At 40.7% G+C, this 8,384-nt stretch overlaps 1 long non-coding RNA gene across 1 annotated transcript; it reads left to right on the top strand.

The window, feature by feature from the left end:
- Positions 1-2,425: 2,425 nt before the first annotated feature.
- LOC115834260 lies at positions 2,426-7,149 on the top strand. The gene is made up of 4 exons (XR_004029243.1): positions 2,426-2,511; positions 2,918-2,979; positions 5,721-5,795; positions 7,137-7,149. It is a non-coding gene; the product is annotated as an uncharacterized LOC115834260 (long non-coding RNA).
- Positions 7,150-8,384: the final 1,235 nt, after the last annotated feature.

Raw genomic sequence — 8,384 nt, 5'->3', positions numbered from 1 at the left:
CCTCCTGAGTAGCTGGGACCACAGATACATGCCACCATGCCCTGCTAATTTTCTTTTTTTTTAAATAGAGACAGGGTCTCACCATGTTGTCCAGGCTGGTCTCAATTCCTGGCCTCAAGTGATCCTCCCACCTCAGCTTCCTAAAGTGCTGGATTACGGGCATGCACCCCTGTGCCCAGCCCTGGTAGAACTCTTAACATCTCAGTGGGAATTATTCAAAATTGGGAATTCTGAAAGCTCAATTTATTACTCAGTCTGGATGGCTCTTACTAGAACACTGAATCACAATGTATGTTATTTGTGGAAAAATCAAACTAGAAAGGAAGAATTCTTCATGAACACTTGTTAAACTGAAATTATTTTTATACTAAATTCAATAATAAAAACCAAAATTATGGCCTGTGAGCTGGGTGCAGTGGCATGTGCCTGTGGTCCCAGCTACTTACGAGGCTGAGGCAGGAGGATCACATGAGCCCAGGATTCAGGGCCAACCTGGGCAACATAGTGAGACCCCCGTCTCTGAAAAAGAAAGAAAAGAAAAAATTATGATCTGTTGTTATGGCATTCTGTTCTCTGTAAGGACAAAGTAGATGAAGTTGATGAGGTGTGAAGTTTCCTTATTCAGTTTCTAGTATTATTTATTTATCTTTCGTGGAAGATAATTCAGCAAACAAAACCTGGAATGAGGTTTTTAAAAAATGCAGTGGCTGGGCACAGTGGCTCATGCCTGTATTCCCAGCACTTTGGGGGGCTAAAGCAGGCAGATCACCTGAGGTCAGGAGTTACATGGCAAAACCCCATCTCTACTGAAAATGCAAAAATTAGCCCGATGTGGTGGCGCATGCCAGCAATCCAGCACTTTGGGAGGCCGCTGCGTGTGGATCACCTGAGGCCAGGAGTTCGAGACCAGCCTGGCCAACATGGTGAAACCCCATCTCTACTAAAAGTACAAAAATTAGCTGGACGTGGTGGTGCATGCCTGTAGTTCCAGCTATTTGGGAGGCTGAGGCAGGAGAATTGCTTAAACCTGGGAGGCGGAGGTTGCAGTGAGTCAAGATAGTGCCACTGCACTCCAGCCTGGGTGACAGTGAGACTCTGTCTCAAAAAAATAAAAATAAAAAACAAAAAATGGAATGGCTGGAATTGCAGTTTTAACCATCATCTTTTGGGAATCACTTGATAATACCTTTTGTGAAAGGGGACCTTCTCAAATAAGAACCCATGATTTACATTAGACTTACATGTTAATTGGGTTAGCCAGGGCAATTTTGAACTTGAATCTCTGAAAGATTGGAGGTAAGACTAGGGAATCTGTTAAACACTTGTTTACATATTGTTTCATGTTTATCAGTACATCAGTTGAAGACATGGAATGTTAGAGGATTGAATATTTCATAGATAAATATGAAATTTTAATTTTTCATACTTCACTAACTTCCTATAGAAAACAAAAGAAATTAGGTGCTGCAAACCACCATGGCACATGTATAGCTACGTAAGAAACTTCCACGTTCAGCACGTGTCTCAGAACTTTAAGTAAAATTAAAAAAAGAATTGGTGAAAGTCAAACATAATTAAGAGCATTGTTCTGTGCATGAAAGAACAAGAAATAGAAGAGTGTAAGTTTTCTGTGGTTTATTTTTTGAGATGAAGTCTGTGTCGCTGGGCTGGAGTGCAGTGGCGTGATCTCGGCCCACAGCAACCTCTGCTTCCCTGATTCAAGCAATTCTCATGCTTCAGCCTCCTGAGTAGCTGGGACTACAGGCACGTGCCACCAAGGCTGGCTAATTTTTGTGTTTTTAGTAGAGACGGGGTTTCACCCATGTTGCCCAGGCTGGTCTCAAACTCCTGACCTCTAGTGATCCACTCACCTCAACCTCCCGAAGTGCTGGGATTACAGGTGTGAGCCATAACGCCTGGTCTCTATGGTTTATGTTAATACATAACGGTTTCTGAGTGAGGAAGGAAGAGAAAGCTGGAGGAGGAGATGTATTTTTCAAACCTTTCTCTTTATTTTTGGTCTTCAGTTTATTTTAGGTCTTGAGTTTGGCCTATGTGTAGTTTTTCTTTGTACTAATCCTGTAAATTGTAAAGTTATGTTTTCACCAAATATAGGAAATAGCACTAAAAATGTGATTATTAATGTCTTCAGAAGATATATGGAATATTAGAGGATTGAATATTTGGAAGATAAAGTGGTTTGAAATTAACAGGTGGTTATGTGCTCTGCTTCGGAGGGAGGTATTTGTTAATCAAATCTCAGTAGCTTCATGTTAATAAGGAAATAATTCAGAGTTGTTTGTTTCTTGCACCTCATGTTTGCAGCCTATGAATGTAACTATTTTTGCTTATTTTTCCTCAAGATGTTTGAAAGTAGTTAAATGGCTTAGCATGGCCTATGTGTTTTTGTTGCAGAAATAACATTCAGCTAATTTTACCAGGAGTGGAAATAAATTAAATCATCAGAAAGATACTCGTCAGGCAACTTTTCTTTTCAGAAGAGGCCTGAAGGTATTTAAAAACTTTGGCGGTGTTTTTGTTTGTTTGTTGTTTTTTCCCAAAGAGGATCCTGAGCAGCCACCTTTAGTAAGCCTCAGTCATAGGCAGCATTGGGTTCAGGACGTGAGGCACGTGGTAGTAGATTAGTTCTTTCTGTTGTATGTTTTTTATTTCCCGTCTTTTCTTACCCTCAATGGCAATGTCTTATAAGAATTTAACTTGTTATTTGGGAATAAACCTGTATTTGCCACTTGTTCTCATATAGGAATTCCAACAGGGAAGTGTTGCCGGAATAGCACAGGCCCCTCTTCTGCATTCATGCACACGCCCACTGGGTTATAAAGTTCTAGAGCAGGATTGCTCTTTGGATTCAAATCCTCTGCTTTCTGTGGGACCTACTGCTTTTTTTTCCCTTCAGGTTCAGGCCCAGTTGAATACAGAACAACTGCTAGACGATGTAGTAGCAAAGAGAACTCGTCAGTAAGTTTCCATTTGTTTTTCAAAATGTTATTTCAAAACTCCCAGAATACTAACTACCCAATTATCATGTACCTCAGTCCAGAAGAAATTAATTGAAACCCAAAATAAAATTCAATCTGAAAGCTGGGCATAGTGGTGCTACACACCTGTAATCCCAGCTAGTTGGGAGACTGAAGCCAGAGAATTGATTGAGCCCTAGAGTTCAAGGCTGTGAAGTGCCATGATCTCACCTGTGTATCGCCACTGCACACCAGCTGAGCAGCATAGCTCGATCACCAGTGCACACCAGGCCTAAGCAGCATAGCTCGATGCCAGTGCACACCAGCCTGAGCAGCATAGCTCGATGCCAGTGCACACCAGCCTGAGCAGCATAGCTCGATGCAAGTGCACACCAGCCTAAGCAGCATAGCTCGATGCCAGTGCACACCAGCCTGAGCAGCATAGCTCGATGCCAGTGCACACACCGAGCAGCTGCCATCCCGCACACCAGCCTGAGCAGCATAGCTCGATCACCAGTGCACACCAGCCTGAGCAGCATAGCTCGATCACCAGTGCACACCAGCCTGAGCAGCATAGCTCGATCACCAGTGCACACCAGCCTGAGCAGCACAGCTTGATTCCAGTGCACACCAGCCTGAGCAGCATAGCTCAATCACCAGTGCACACCAGCCTGAGCAGCACAGCTTGATGCCAGTGCACACCAGCCTGAGCAGCACAGCTTGATGCCAGTGCACACCAGCCTGAGCAACACAGCTTGATGCCAGTGCACAAAAGCCTGAGCAGCATAGCTCGGGCTATGAAAGACTGTCTCCAAAAAATTTTTAAAAATTGAGCCTAAAATAAATCCTGTTTTGTCCTTTGTTAATTTTCCCCAAAAACCTTTTGAGTTTTCATGTGTCGATATTGTAACAGTTTTAGTGCCAGGTAGATTACTTCTTTTTTTATTATTTTTATTTTTTATTGGTTATTCCATTTTAATGAAACAGCTTTTTTTTTTCTTCTTTTTTTGCTATAACTGCTTTCATACAAATGAACCTATTTAGGGAATGAATAGAATAAAATTCAGTAGAGCTTTTGGAAAATTTGTCCAACTTTAAAAACAATAGTTTTCCTTTTCATAGTCTTTTTTTCTTAGCCCTATAAAAAATCTTTTGAAAATCTATTTATCCTGTTATAATCATACCTCCTAAGTGTGAGTTGTAACATACTAATTCCATCAGTGTGATTAGGTTTTGAGATTAAACTATTTAAAATTATGACTACTTTTTGGAAAACAAAATATATACAGTTGGCCGTCTGTGTCTCAGGGAAATTGGTTCCAGGCCCATTGAAGAGATTAAAATCCTCAGATACTCAAGTCCCTTACAGTTGGCCCTCTATATCCGTGGATTGTTTTCATTCTGCAGTTGCAATTGATTGAATACATGGATGTAGAACCTGTGGATACAGAGAGCTGGCTGCAAAACATGGTCAGGGTCCAGATATGGTGCCAACTATGGGGCATGATTTTTAGCAATTGGGAGTGTTAGGAAACTGTGAAACTGATACAGGTAGTATTCTTTAGCACAGGGGTCATGACATTAGAAGCCTTGGGGAAAGAAATAATAATTGTAGCCTTTTTGCTTCTGCAGTGAACAATATTTACATAATCGTGATCATATAATGTTATTTGTTTTGAACTTTGAGAATCAACCTGTTAGACGAAGCACAAAATAGTTAATTTGAGAACAGAATATACTGTAAATGTCCGATTTTGACTAATGTGAATGTAAAGGAAGAGCTGACAGAAAGTGAGAGGTACAAAGGGTCAGAGGTGGAGGGAAGGAATAGAGGCACTATTATCCTTTCACACAAGCTGGGGGTGGGGTCAAGAGATTCTACTGAAAGAAACAGAGATTTAAGTATTTTAAGTTACAAAGGCCCGGAAATAGTGATACAGCCATCAAAATGTTTCAAGGTAGGTAAGGAAACTGGAGGATAGTTTGACGAACTAAATCTTTATTCATCGTAGGAAGTTTTTTTTTTTTTTTTGAGATGGAGTCTCGCTCTGTCGCCCAGACTGGAGCGCAGTGGTGCAGTCTCAGTTCACTGCAACCTCCCCTCCCGAGTTCAAGCAGTTCTCTGCCTCAGCCTCCTGAGTAGCTGGGATTACAGATACCACCACCACACCCCACGCTCGGCTTAATTTTGTATTTTGTATTTTTTTTTTTTTTTTAGTGGAGATGGGGTTTCACTATCTTGGCCAGGCTGGTCTTGAACTCCTGACCTCATGATCCACCTGCCTCTGCTTGCCAAAGTGCTGGGATTACAGGTGGGAGCCACCGTGCCTGGCTGCAGCAAGGTTTTTTTTTTACTATGTAAGCATCTTGTTTAGTGAATTGGAAGTAACCAGCAAGCAGTAAAAACAGAAAGGTTAAAAGTGCTGCCTCTGGAGAGTAGGAATGGAAAACAGGAGAATAGTGGGGTGAGGCACTGTTGCTTTTTATTAGAAGTTCTTTTGTACTATTTGATTTTTTAAATTTATATATTTATTACACTGAAAAATATTTAAATAAATTAATTCAGATGCCCAGTTCTGCACCCAAGATGTTGATTCATTATATCATGGTGGGGTTCAGGTACTTATTTCTTACAAGCTAAGAAAAAGTAATGGCTATTTTTAATGTTTATTTTTATTTTGAATATACATAGGGTTTATCAACTTACATTTAATGAATTTTTTTGATTTTTTTTGAAACCAGATGGCGAACTTCCACTACAAATGGAGGAATTTTGACTGTATCTATTGACAATCCTGGAGCAGTGCAATGCCCAGTGTAAGTTGTTTCTTTCTTTTTGCAAAAATTACAACCTCTCATTACATGAGATCATAAGAAAGTATTGGACTTCTGCTCAGAGAATGATGTCCAAGTTAGGATAAACCAGGAAGAAAGTAATACCTGTGATACAGTATGGAAACAGTATATGGTGTAAAGTAAGAGCTTTCTTGATTCCTGATTCTGCAGCCCTAAATCACCACGTTTGAACAGTGTTTTTTTGTGTTTTTAAAAGTTATGTGCATGTATGCTCTATGTACCCTTTTTTTTGGAGCAAGTTCTGGCTCTGTTACCCAGGCTGGAGTGCAGTGCCATGATCATGGCTTATTGCAGCCTTGACCTCCCAAAGCTCAGCGATCCTCCTGCCTCAGCCTCCTGAGTCCTGAGGAGCTGGAACGACAGCTGCCCACCACCATGCCTGGCTTTTTTGTGTGTTTGTTTGTGCCAGACTGGTCTTGAACTCCTAGACTCAAGCAGTCCTCTTGCCTTGGCCTCCCAAAATGCGGAGGTTACAGGCGTGAGCCACTGCACCCGACCCAATATGTATATTTTTGTGTATAATAATAAACGAGATGATGGTATAACATGCTACTTCTCTCAATCCCTGTAATATTTTCGATGTCTTTATTTTTCAGACCATACAGACCTACCTTCTCTTTAAATTTATTGCTTTATAAACTTTGTCAATTTATGGAGCTTATGTTCTATTCAAACCATCTCTTGATTTTTTTCAGAGATAAGATCTCACTCTGATGCCCAGGCTGGAGTGCAGTGGCGCCACCATAGCTCGCTGCTACCCTCGAACTCCTGGGCTCCAATAATTCTCCTGCCTCAGCCTCCTGAGCACCTAGGAACATAGGCATGCACCACCACACTCAGCTAATTTTTTTTTTGTACAAATGGGTCTTGCTGTGTCCTTAGGCTGGTCTCTAGCCCCTGGCCTCAAGCGATCCTCCTGCCTTGGCCTCGCAAAGTACCGGATTATAGGCCCGAGCCACAGTGCCTATCCATCCAGCCATCTTAAAATTGAAATGAAAAGAATGTAGGATGGGTACCTAGGACTTTAGAGAGTTGCTTTATTTTAATGGAAGATCAAGAGTTAGGAATCACCAAAACATTCCAACTTGTTGAAAAGTTTATAGTTCATTTAAAAGAGATATTCTCTGACAAAATACATATTTTAGTCTAGAGTAGCCAGTGACACTTTTTTTTTTTTGAGAACACAAATAAAATGGCCCCTAATACATTTGAACATGTGTACAAGATGTCTTAAGTACCAAATGAATTTATTTTTCCTTTTCAAATTGTTAAGCTGCTCTGATATTTTAATATTTCTAATAGAACACAGAAACCAGATTAACTCGTACTGCTGTACCTTCATTTTTAACAAAGCGGGGAGCAAAGTGACATCATGAAAGTTCCTAAAGGTGTTCCCCTACAGTTTGACATAACAGTGTCGGAAAACAGGTAAAAAAACGTTTTCCTATATTTCTTGGGTCATTTGCTGAGAATTTTTATTAACAAAGATATTATATAATGTGAATTATAAACAAGGTACCCTAACTGCCCCCTGAAACCTAGGGAACCACGAATCCGCTTTTGTCTGCCAGTTTTTGTCATTTCATATAAATCAGCTCGTGCCAGTGTGTATTTGTGACTGAATTCTTTCACTTAGCATAATGTTTTCAAGGTTCATCTATATTGTAGCGTATTTAATTTGTTTCCTGCTGAACAGTGTTCATCATATGTTATATACCACATCTTATTTATTCCTTCATTACTGGATGGGTATTGGGTGTTTTCACTCTCGGCTATTAGGAAATACTGCTCTTGAGCATTTGGTGCAGAGTTTTTGTGTGAACATGTTTCCATTTCTCCTGGTAAATACCTAGAGTAGAATTGCTAGGTTTAATAGTAACTCTGTAATCTAACCTTTTGAGAATACTGGACTGTTTTTTTCCTAGAGGAGTCTGTGCTACAACTTTTATCCCACCAGCATTCTGTGAGGGTTCTGAATTTCTCTACATCCTCACCAACACTATTATCTGCTGTTCGACTATAGCCATCTAGCAGATTACATGGATACAAGTTAATAAAATTGTCAAAACTAACCAGGCGCGGTGGCTCATGCCTGTAATCCCAGCACTTCGGGAGGCCGAGGTGGGCAGATCACCTGAAGTCAGGAGTTCGAGACCAGCCTGGCCAACGTGGTGAAATCCTGTCTCTACTAAAAATACAAAAATTAGCCTGGTGTGGTGGCTCACGCCTGTAATCCCAGCTACTAGGGAGGCTGAGGCAGGAGAATTGCTTGAACCCAGGAGGCAGAGATGGCAGGGAGCTGAGATCGTGTCACTCACTCCAGTCTGGGCAACAGAGCGTAATACTCCATCTCAAAAAAAAAAAAAAAAAAAAAAAGGTCAAAACCACATTGACAATTTGGTATTAACCGTATTAAGCTTGTATCCTGTAATCTTGCTAAATTCACTTACTTTTGTATTGACTTTGTAGATTCCTTAGGACTTTTTTTTTTTTTTTTTAAATGGTCTCACTCTGTCACCAGGACTGGAATGCAGCGGCATAATCATAGCT

Source organism: Nomascus leucogenys, unplaced genomic scaffold (assembly GCF_006542625.1).
Source record: "Nomascus leucogenys isolate Asia unplaced genomic scaffold, Asia_NLE_v1 001144F_52289_qpd_obj, whole genome shotgun sequence".
Taxonomy (NCBI): domain Eukaryota; kingdom Metazoa; phylum Chordata; class Mammalia; order Primates; family Hylobatidae; genus Nomascus; species Nomascus leucogenys.
The sequence above is the reverse complement of the archived record's forward strand: the minus strand, read 5'-3'. Positions and strand labels throughout refer to the sequence as shown.